We start from the raw sequence: 12,124 nt of genomic DNA on the forward strand, positions 1-12,124 counted from the left end.
GCCTGATCCTCGACCGCCATTTTGCCAGTGTCAGTTTGCCTGTCAGGTCCACGTTCTGAGTAGTTGCCAGCGTGTGCAAGCCATGTTGGTCTGCGGTTCACGATGGTTGTGACCGGGATAACCCCCGCCGGTCCAAAGGGGGGGGGAGGCCTGATGCTGCGGGTGCTGCTCGAGTTGGTGAGCTGGGAGAGCGGCCGTCTCTCCCCTGCTCTGCACGGTGTAGGCCCCAAGCCTCTGGTCCGGTATTGCTGCTGTCATTTAAGCTTATAAGGTGTCCCCCGGGTCCTCTGCTTCTGCGTTTCTCGGTGAGGTATGTTGGGGTCTAGGTTTGGGCGATTAATCCACCTTATTTTGTCAAAAATCCGTTCCAGGCTCGGGAGCTCACAGAAAGCATGTCTGTCTGGCTTCCCAGTCAGGCTCCGCCCCCCAGGAATATTGTATTTCTAGTGTTGGCTATAATATTATAGAAATTAGTTTTTTTTTTCCTTGTCATAATTAGGACTGTGGGTTTGGTGTACATGTGTATTATATGTATGTTTTCTCTCTGTTCCTTTAACAAATTGTTTGCCAAAGTGGACAAACCTATAAGTCATTATTTGGGCTATATTGCGCTTAAAGGGAAACTCCAGTGCCAGTAAAACAATCTGTTTTCCTGACACTGCAGGTCCCGTCTCCCTCCCACCCCCTAATCCCCGGTTGCTGAAGGGGTGAAAACCCCTTCAGTAACCGGAGGCAGCGACAATGTCCCACGTCGCTGCTTCTTCCTCTGCCGCGCTCCTCCCAGTGATTGCGTCAGCTGGTGGGCGAGACTGATCCCGCCCACCGGCCGGGAGACGTAATGCGCATGCACGACAATGCCGCGCATGCGCATTAGAGCTCCCCATAGGAAAGCATTGAAAATGCTTTTTAATGCTCTCCTATGGGGAAATGAGAGACACTGGAGGTCCTCACACAGTAATTATTGCAGTTTAAGATTAGTGGGAGTAGTGTGAGTTGGCACCCAGACCACTCCAATGGCCAGAAGTGGTCTGGGTGCCTGGAGTGTCCCTTTAAGAGTGTGGTTTACAAACTCTACATCATACAAAATACACAATCTAGCGCACTCGCTAGAGTGCGACCTGCCAATAATGGGGTACATTGACGTTGTGGCAGGCTTATGCAATATATGATCATATAATGTAACTAAACCCCCATTATTTTTTGCCTAGGTGAGGTGTTTTTAAATAAAATGTATAATCTGTGAGATTTGAAATCATTGTTTAGTGAATAAGTGAGTGTGCTGGATTCTGTATTTTGTATGTTGTATATATTGGCCCCAGAAGCACCCTATAATGTATGCATGTTCAGGTGAATGCAGCCATATTGGTTTTATTCACAAACTCTGCATACCTATGATAGTTACAGAACATGCCATTACTCGATAGGCAGAATTAAGTGAGAGAGAGTGAAACTAGAAGAGAATGATGTAATACATGACAAACATAATTTCCTGTGCACTTCCTAAACATTTACTTTCCTGATGTAATACTTGTTGAAAGTGACTACTATAATTTTCGATATTATAAAGACTATTCCCTAAGTGCTGTATGCATTACATACAATTGTACAATTTTAACAGAAAAATGTTTTCCCTATTCACAGCTGAGGAAAAATTAAAATCTGACACTCCTTAAATGTACTTTAATATAAAAGCAGGCAATGTGGTCTTTCTAAACATGATTTATTATCACAGCAAAGCTCTAAACAATTTTCTGTCACATAAGAGAAGCTGTAAACTTTTTAACAGTTTAACATGCAGTTTTAGCATTCAAATGAATGTTGTCAATTTTGTATTTTTAAAGCATGCACTGATATATGAAGTTATTTTTCTTTTCGGTGCTTCTCTGAGATATTCCTGTTGATATAGCAGTTTTGGAGGACATGCAGGGAGCCAGTGTTCAGTATTGAAATAAGACTTACCCCTACTCAGGGCTGGACTGGCACACCAGGATACCGGTAAATTTGTCAGTGGGCCGCAGCGAGCTGGGGCCGGGCAGACAGCTCTAATAATCAGGATGATAATGCCACGTAAATATTTTCCCTCGGACTGTGCCAGCCTGTCAGTCCGAGTGGAGTAAAGGAGGGAGGAGCTGGGGACTGGTGCGGCCACAAATAGTCTGCCAGCGGCCAGAGGGAGACTACAGTCTTCCTGAACAGTGTAAATCAATTTCAGCTGCATGCCCTGCCCCCACACAAAATCTCCACCCCCTGAACAGAAGCTCCGCCTACCACAGGCAACGCTCCGCCCACACACACGTTGCTGAACTCACTGGAAAGCTGCCCACCACACCACCAGGAAATAATTACTGAAATCTAAAGGTATTTACCTTTTCAAAAGCCCCCTACCCACCATACAGCACCCCCTACCCACCATACAGCCCCCACTACCCACTATACAGCCCTCTCCTACCCACCATACAGCCCCCTCCTGCCCACTATATAGCCCCCCTACCCATTCACAGTCCCCCTACGCACCATACAGTCCCCCAACGCACCTTACAGCCCCCTAACCACTTACAGCCACCTTACCCACTTACAATCCCCTACCAATTCACAGTACCCCATCCCACCTTCTAGCCCCCTACCCACCTTCTAGCCCCACTACCCACCTTACAGAACCCTACCTACTCACAGTCCCCCTATCCACACAAACAGAATCTCTACCCACCTCACAGTCCCATTCCCACTTTACAGCCACCTACCCACTCATAGCCCTCCTACCCACCTTACAGAACCCCTACACACCTTACAGCCCCTTACCCACTCACAGCCACCCCTACCCATTCACAGTACCCCTACCCAGCTTCCAGCCCCCTACCTACCTTACAGAACCCCTACCCACCTTACAGAACCCCTACCTACTCACAGTCCCCCTACCCACAATACAGCCCTCGCCTACCCACCATACAGCCCCCTCCCACTATCCAGGCCCCCTACCCACTCATAGCCCCCCTACCCACCATACAGCCCCCCGACGCACCTTACAGAACCCCTACACACCTCACAGTCCCCCTACCCACCTTACAGCCCCTTACCCACTCACAGCCACCCGTACCCGTTCACACTACCCCTACCCACCTTCCAGCCCCTTACCCACCTTCTAACCCCACTACCCACCTTACATAACCTTACCTACTCACAGTCCCCCTACCCACCAAACAGAACCCCTACCCACCTCACAGTTCCCTACCCACTTTACAGTCCCCTTACCCACCTTACAGCCTCCTACCCACTCACAGTCCCCTTACCCACCTTACAGCCCCCCTTACCCACCTTACAGCCCCTTTACCCATATTACAGAACCCCTACCTACTTACAGTCCCCCTACCCACTCACAGCCCCCCTACCCACCATACAGCCCCCCTACACACCATACAGAGCCCCATGCCCACCTCACAGCCCCCCTACCACCTTACATTCCCCCTACCTACTCATAGTCCCCCTACCCACCTTAAAAACCCCTTACCCACTTACAGGCCCCCCTTCCCACCTCACAGCCCCCTACCCACCTCACAGTTCCCCTACTCACCATACAGCCCCCGTACCCACCTTACAGAACCCCTACCCACCTCACTGTAACCCTACTCACCTTACAGAACCCCTACCCACCTCACAGTCCCCCTACCCACCTTACAGCCCCCCTACCCACTCACAGTCCTCCTACCGACTCCCTACCCACCGTACAGCCCCCCTACCCACCTTACAGCCTGCCTTCCCACTCACAGTCCCCCTACCCACTCAAAGTGCCCCTGCCCACTTACAGTCCCCCTACCCACCTTACAGTCCCCCTACCCACCTTACAGCCCCCCTTCCCACTATGCACTCACAGTCCCCCTACCCACCTTACAGCCAACCTTCCCACTCACAGTCCCCCTACCCACTCACAGTCCGCCTCCCCACCATACAGTCCCTCTACCCATCATACAGCCCCCTACCTACCATACAGAATCTTTTTTCCCACCATACAGTCCCCCTACCCACTCACAGCCCCCCTACCCACCTTACAACCCCTACCCACTGAACAACCCCCCTACTCACACACAGTCCACTTACCCACTCCCAGTCCCCCTACCCACCTTACAGCCCCCCTACCTACCATATTAGAAAAATAAATATACACACATATATATATATATATATATATATATATATATACATACACCAATAATATGTAAGGCACATGTGTATATGTATGCATATATGTATATGTCTGCGTATATGTATGAATGTCTTGCCACCCCAGATGATTGAGTAATATACACACATATTATTTATATGTGTGTATATATTACTCAATATATGTATTATGTGTTTATATATTACTCAGTCATCTAGGTTGGCAACACATAACCATACATATGACATGTGACAATACATGGGGCAGTGACTTATGGGGCTGGCATAGATTTTTTTCCAGTGCTGCTTTGTATCCCCAATCCGGCCCTGCCCCTACTCTATCTCTTTATCTTCCTTCATAGTTTCCCACTGTGTTCTTACTAGTTATCCCCTTTTTTCCAATTCATCCCTCCTGCCCACCTATCCCTTGTTGTTTCTATTAGTCTTGCTAGTATACTCCCCATCTTGTAGTATATTTCTTCATCAGTTGCACAGTTATGTTGTTGAAATGTCTATTGTAATTCAAACTGATATATGATTGACATTTGTGAATTCTTTATACACTGTCAATGCTGCTATATCCCTGGAGCTCTGACTTCTGTTCTTGCTTTTTATATATTATACATTTCAATAACTTTCAACATTTTCCTGACTTAGTGACAGAGTGAAGACATTTTAGAAGCCAAATTTGATGCTAAGTCTTTCTTTACTTACTCACATAGCTCAGTAAAAAATGTAAACAAACCTGATTACACATGGTGCACATAAATAAACGTTATATTAACCAATCAGAAAACAGCACAGTCTGTATATGTTTTAGCTGTTTCATCTTGATTTCAACCTGTAAGAATAAGTAAGACTTGAAACTTGAAACAGACATATGGAAACCTGCATACTGATTGTATCTTCCTACTTTGACAGAAAGTGGAAATTCATACAAAGAAAATGTATTGCATTATGGGGGCTATCCATTAGTGGCATTATTTTGAAATATTTTAAATTTCATTTCAATAGAAGGTTTATGCTTGTTAAAGTGTAATATAGTTGTGCTCAATGGTTTGCATACCCTGGCAGAAATTGTGAAATTTTGGCATTGATTTTGAAAATATGGGCGATCATGCAAAAAAATTAAATTTTATTGAAAGATAGTGATCGTATGAAGCCATTTATTATCACATACTTTCTTGGCTCATTTTAAATCATAATGATAACAGAAAACCCCCAAATGGCCCTGATCAAAAGTTTACATACCCTGAAATGTTTGGCCTTGTTACGAACTCACAAGGTGACACACACAGGTTAAAATGGCAATTAAAGGTTAATTTCCCACACCTGTGGCCTTTTAAATTACAATTAGTGAATTTGAATAAATAGACAATGAGTTTGTTAGCTCTCATGTGGATACACTGAGCAGGCTAGATACTAGGGATGTGCATGGGCAAAAAATTTGGTTCGGTAAGGCACTTCCAAAATTCAGGATTTCGGCAATTCGGGACTTCCGAAATTCGGGATTTTGGCAATTCGGGACTTCAGCACTACAGCTGTTTTAGAAAAAGACGGCATGGTTGTTTCAAGGAGCACAATACGATGATACTTGAACAGAAATTAGCTGCATGGTCAAGTTGCCAGAAAGCAGCCTTTACTGGGCCAATGTCACAAAAAAGTTGATCCATAGGCAGGGATTATTCCGCCCAGGTGCATACACTGGAGCTGTATTGAAGCTCCAGGAAAGTGATTACTGAAGCGCTTCACCTACCCCCCTATTTTTATCCAGTTTTCTGATCAGAAAAGAGAGACTCCATATTAGTGTTCAAGCTGCTTTTGGACTATTATCATTTTGCTTCGGTACTGAATTTATTTTTGTGTGATTGTGTAATCTAAAATTGGATCTAGTACCCAGAATCCATGCTTTTGATAAATCACATTAAGCAATTCTCCAAAATTTAAAGTTAGCTGGCTTGAATTTTGAGGATTACCTTAAAGAAACTTTGACATATATTGTCTGATAACAGGAGCACTAGAAGTACGTCTATTGGCATTTCGAAAAAAATACGGAAAACAATTGCTGGGTTGCACAGAATGGATTTATTACAACCAATATCTTCTTTGAGAAAAAAAGAATTGGAAAAGTCATGATCATATTATCATTTAGCTGGCTCCCCTCTGCAAAAGACCAGATAGAATGCATCAAGAGCTGCACTTTCAGAATCAGATGCTGCTGAAAACAATTGGTAATTGTTAATTTTGATAAAATACAAGTAAATCAATTAATAAATTAAACAGTAATAAATGTAAACAGTAGTGTTAAAAATCTCTCACCACATATGCAATGTTTTTGATTTTGTTGTACAAAATAGTGTATATATTGCATTATATATTTAGCACAAATTTCAACAGGAAAACATTACATATGTCTGATATAACACCGGTGAACTCTGACCCACTCAAAAATGCAGATTTGAAGTTTCTACACAAGTGTTATTGCTGGAGAGGTGATGGTTTGATCTGACTATTAAACAACGCCCTATTTTTAAGAAACCATTATATATCATATATGGGCGTATGGGTTTAGAAGCATTATATTTCCCTATATTCCTTTCCTAGTGTATTATGTTGTGTTTACAACCTATTGTTTTAAGGCAAAATAGAAGGCGCAATTATGTTTACCTTCACAATGGAGCATTGTCCTTCATTCTGCTCTCTACCAGTAAATACTTATTTCCATATTTGAGCATAACTCGAGAATTGGCAACTTTGCCAGGTTTGCTATCTGGGGAGGGAAGGGGTGAGCATTGTGGAAGCAGTTAGCCACTATGTGGATGACACAGTTAGCAACATGGACACCGGTTTAACCCAAAAAAGGAGATAGCTCATCTCAGCACACATATGTGCAATCATAACAGTATACCTAAATCACGATGGAAACAAATAAATTTATCCTTATGATTTTTCCAGTTTTAAAACGTTGTCTTATTATATTTTCAAGCATCTATCGTGTTGCTGACCGCTATTAAGAATGTCGGGTCAGTCAGGTAGAAGCAACATTGCTGGGTCATCCCCTTCTGGGGTGAAATTCGCTTGTTGATAGCTACTTAAAGTATGATATTGAGGGAGCTCACACGAAGTGCATCTTTCCTCCATGACAGCTAGGCCTTGCCCCCCGGAAGCTGCATTCTTAGTGAGAGGAGGGACAGTGTAGCTGCTGCTGATTTAATAGGGAAATCAATAGCTAGGCTAGTGTATTCAGTGTCCACTACAGTCCTGAAGGACTCATCTGATCTCTGCTGTAAGGACAGCACCCCAAAAAGCCCTTTTTAGGGCTAGAACATCAGTCTGCTTTTTTTTTTTTCTGTGTAATCTAATTGCAGTTGCCTGCCTGCCAGTGTGTGTGTCAGGCTCACAGCGTATACTGTGCCCACTTGCCCAGTGCCACCACTCATATCTGGTGTCACAATAGCTTGCAATTAAAAAAAAAATGTTTTTTGACTGTAATATAATAACAGTCAGTTTCCTTCACACGTGTGCATTTCAGGGCCTGCCAGGGCACAGTGTCACACCAGTGCAACTCATATCTGGTGTAACAGTAGTGTACATTAAAAAAAAAAAAAACTAGAAATTTGACTGTGAAATAATAGCAGTCAGTTTCCTTCACACGTGTGCATTTCAGGGCCTGCCAGGGCACAGTGTCACACCAGTGCAACTCATATCTGGTGTAACAGTAGTGTACATTTAAAAAAAAATACAGTGGGCTTGTTGTCACCTTTCGGGGACCTTTGGTGTTGTACGTGGCTGGGTGGAGAAAGAGAGACCTTCAATGACATCAGTGAGGACAAGGAACGGGACATGGGTAGCATGGTATCCAACCTTGTGCAAATGGGGAGTTTGCGGTTGTGCAAATTGACTGTTTGCGGTTGTTTGCGGTGCGTTAAACGGGGAGTTTGGTCTGCCACTGTGAAGCGGGCATAACCCTTACACTACCTGATCGATACAACATCATACCTGATGTTTTAAAGCACGTTATTCCAAACAATTTAGGAATGTTAGGTGATTTATGCCCTTTATGGATTAAAACCAGACTCTGCATCAAATATGTAATTTTCCATGGGAGTTTTGCCATGGATCCCCCTCCGGCATGCCACAGTCCAGGTGTTAGTCCCCTCGAAACAACTTTTCCATCACTATTGTGGCCAGAAAGAGTCCCTGTGGGTTTTAAAATTTGCCTGCCTATTGAAGTCTATGGCGGTTCGCCCGTAAAATGTTATGTTCGCGACATCTCTAATGCTTTGTTAAAGTTTGTGTTCTGATGGCTTAACTAGAAAAACACACTTCTATAAAGACATCTGTTATGTCAGCAACAATTGTGCTCTGAATATTAACTGCAACCTTTCTAAATTAAAGGGTAATTATGAAAATGAAACACTGCTTCTTTTTTTCTGGTAATAGCACAACACTTCTGCTATAATAATAATAATAACATCTTAGTAGTGCAGATTGATTTTGGGAATAAAAATACCTTGGCTCGTGAGCGCCTCAGAATTGGCTTAAAACCGGAGAGTTGTTTTTCAACATTAGAATACAATTTTGAAAATGAAAATCTGTTTACTCCTCTTTTAATAGCTTAACATGACTCCTGGTCCAGCTTTAAAACTCTGCCAATGGCAGGTATGGCAAACATTTTTAAGCAAATCGACATTATAACACATTCTATCTTTGAGGGAAATAAATTCCTTTTATAAGTTATTTTCTCAGTGTTTTATATCCAACATCCATATGGTCTGTCTTTCCATCAGTAAAAGGCAAATAAGACAGTCCATTAAATTAACTTTGTATTTATTTGTAAGGTATATAGTTGCTTCAAAAAATGCATTTAAGTGCATTTTTGTAATCCTACCAAATTCATAAGGTTCTGATTTTATGACTCTGAAAATTTTTGGTTGAAAAATTTCCTAATATTCGATAGTTTTTCTTTAATAACAACACAAAAAATATCAAACTGTAAATTAGTGATTCGAAGTTGGTGTTAAGTGACAGTGCCTACTAGAGTTCTTTGACATTTTTCAGCTTTGGTTCAACGTTTTTCTGCTCAATTCAAACAATTTCTGATCTTTCCAAAATTTTCTCCAAAAGTCAAAGGGAAAGTTTCCTATAGTGTCTTTTGAACAACAACAACACAAAATAAAATCTGGAAATTAGTGATTTAATCTTCATTTTAAGTGGCAGTGTTCATTAAGGCACATTGTTTTCTAAACAAATAAAATAAATGGTGTATATACGTATGGCTGATTATTTATCATGTTGCCAAATTGTCATAGTTAACCCCTTAAGGACACATGACGTGTGTGACATGTCATGATTCCCTTTTATTACAGAAGTTTGGTCCTTAACGGGTTAAAGGCATTTTGGGATATTTTTTTTTTTGTCTGGCTAAAATAAAGTAATGTGCAACTTTGGTCTATTTCCTAACAAAGAAGCCAGGGGAGAAATACCAGAAAAAAATAAAATAAACAGACACCCAAAAATTCATATTAATCAGATTGTACCAGTGATATAGTCCCTCCTATCCACTCACAGCATAGAAATTGGTGTGAAGGTTAAAGCAATACTCCAGTGTTAGCAATATTTGGTTTTACTAGATTATGTTTTATATAGATTATGTATTGCTGAAAACTGGAAGTCTTCCCTCCCAACCTTCTCTCAGATGATGAATAAAGTAACCTATATCATTGAAAAAATAACTGCTTCCCTACTAAGCACCTTGGCCATATACTCCAAATTTGGACTCTCTGGATAAAGTTCCACATGCGAGTTTGAGATTCCCGACCCTTTTATTACTTAACTGATCTTTATTGATTCCCCCCTTAAATTTGCATCTCCTCTTACCCACCATTCCTCCCTTTCTTCTTTGCTTTTCTTCAATTTCTCTTCTGCTCCTTTATCTTCCCACTTGTTTCATCTCCCTAGTTCTAAGAGATTAGAAAACATATTTTACCTTTTCTTTTTCTATTTTTGTATTGTTTCTGATTATACTATGTCTCCTGAAGTCCTGTTCACTTTTTATGTTCATTTGCTTTCATGACTCAAATGGAATTACCCACCTACTTGTGAATGCATTTTTCTTGTTGTCATCTCAATGCAAAAATTAAATTACAAAAACAAAATTTTTTGGTTCTGATGTTTGGAGTGATAAATGCCACCCACTTCTTCCCCATACTGCAAAACCAAAAGTTAACAACATACTTTTTATTCTCATATAACTTGCATGGGATGAGAATGCATGACTTCAGGAGAAGTTATAGCTGAAACGTTGCCTTCAATATTTCTAATGAAGACTCTTGCATTTATTACACTTTTCTGTTTAGAGAATTCACTTTACCATGTTTTGTTATTTATTGCTATGTCATTGTTTTTATAGCTAATCATTATAAACATAAAAAAATAAATTCAATCAAAACATATAACAAAAAACAAATAACTATAACTCATGTGGAAAAACAGTTAAACTGGATTCTTTAAGTAATGCAAGTTTGCACAAGGAAATGAATGTGAATATATAAACACTTGCTTTATTATTTATTAAGATAGTATTCTTAAAACTTATTTTGCACGGCAAAGCTACTTTATGAATAAAATATCCTCTTTTTCCTGTTTCTTATAGCCGATAGGCAAATAATAAATTTAATTATTTCATATTTAATGCTTCCATTGAAAACAAACATAGAACAAATTATACTTGTATCAGCTGTAATATGACCTTCAACTTAAAAAATGTGTTGCAGATATCCCAGGCACCCACCCAAGATATTAATACTAATGACTATGCTTTAGAATGGACATTATTTCAGAGTGAGCACTCTGCTGGACCAAAGGTTGGTATTCTCACGCTTCTCATCTCCTTGGCAATACCAGCCGTATTCCTTTCATTTACTAATTCATTTGTGAACATCATGCCTGTCAAAGAGGCAATGAATAAATCCTAGTTCCCATAAATTCTATGAAAATAATGTGTGTAGTTAAAACTGCACCTATACACAGATGCCCCCATGCAATTTCTAGTAGTTGCTAAATGAATGTACATCTCAGAATTTGAGGTATAGTGAAGGATAATACAATAAATTATCTGTTATGTTTTAGGTGATGTATATAAAAAAATAAAGTTCCCAAACAGGTTTTAAACCATTCAGCATGTTTGCCGCGATGCATTATTCCTCATTAATCATCTCCATGTTATATGGCATTAATTGATTCTTTCTATGCTAAATGATAAGCCTGTAGATCAATTCAAAGCAGAACTCTATGCCCCATAATCATTACAGCTAAGTTTAGTAGTTATGGTGCAGTAGTGTGTGCCCCTTACCTCACTGTAAGGTAAATGACTTTTGAATAATTAGTTAGTTCTCCCTTGCACCCAAAACCTGATCTCTCTGTATCTTAGTGCAAGATTCACTTCCGCATTATGCATCCAATCTTGGACAACCACGATAGTCTGTGAGTGCAGGGCTATCTCACCCAAAGAGTTCCAGTCTATCATTGGCATCCAACACTGGAGTGAATCTCTGCCCGAGGAGAATTTTAAGCACTATATCCACTACAGCTCGTTTTACTGGTTATGGTGCATTGCATATTTTGGTGTCCTCTAATTTTATGTCAAACTGCATTTGAACAGTTTAAGGACTCTTTGTCAATCATTGTCATCCAGCACTGGCATTACCTGAGGGGCCATAACATAAGCCTGTTTATTTTTCAAACTTTGCTAAAGAGATTTGAGAGAAAATATAAACACAGTGAGTCATATCACAATGGAATGTCATGATAATGGTGCTTAGAATACCCCTTTAATCATTAGATCCTTGAGTACAGGTAGCTTTTATTATACACATGTAAACCAACACACACACATTAAATATCATTTCATTTGCTTGCATTTAAGCATTTGTAAAAAAAAATAAAAAAAATTCTTGTTCTGCCACTA

At 40.7% G+C, this 12,124-nt stretch overlaps 1 protein-coding gene across 1 annotated transcript in view; it reads right to left on the reverse strand.

Moving 5' to 3' along the window:
• CSMD1 (CUB and Sushi multiple domains 1) overlaps nucleotides 1-12,124 on the reverse strand; it is a 1,854,468-nt gene that overhangs the window by 1,757,504 nt on the left and 84,840 nt on the right. The gene's annotated exons all lie outside the window — the stretch shown is intronic.

This window comes from Pelobates fuscus, chromosome 2, assembly GCF_036172605.1.
Source record: "Pelobates fuscus isolate aPelFus1 chromosome 2, aPelFus1.pri, whole genome shotgun sequence".
Lineage (NCBI taxonomy): Eukaryota > Metazoa > Chordata > Amphibia > Anura > Pelobatidae > Pelobates > Pelobates fuscus.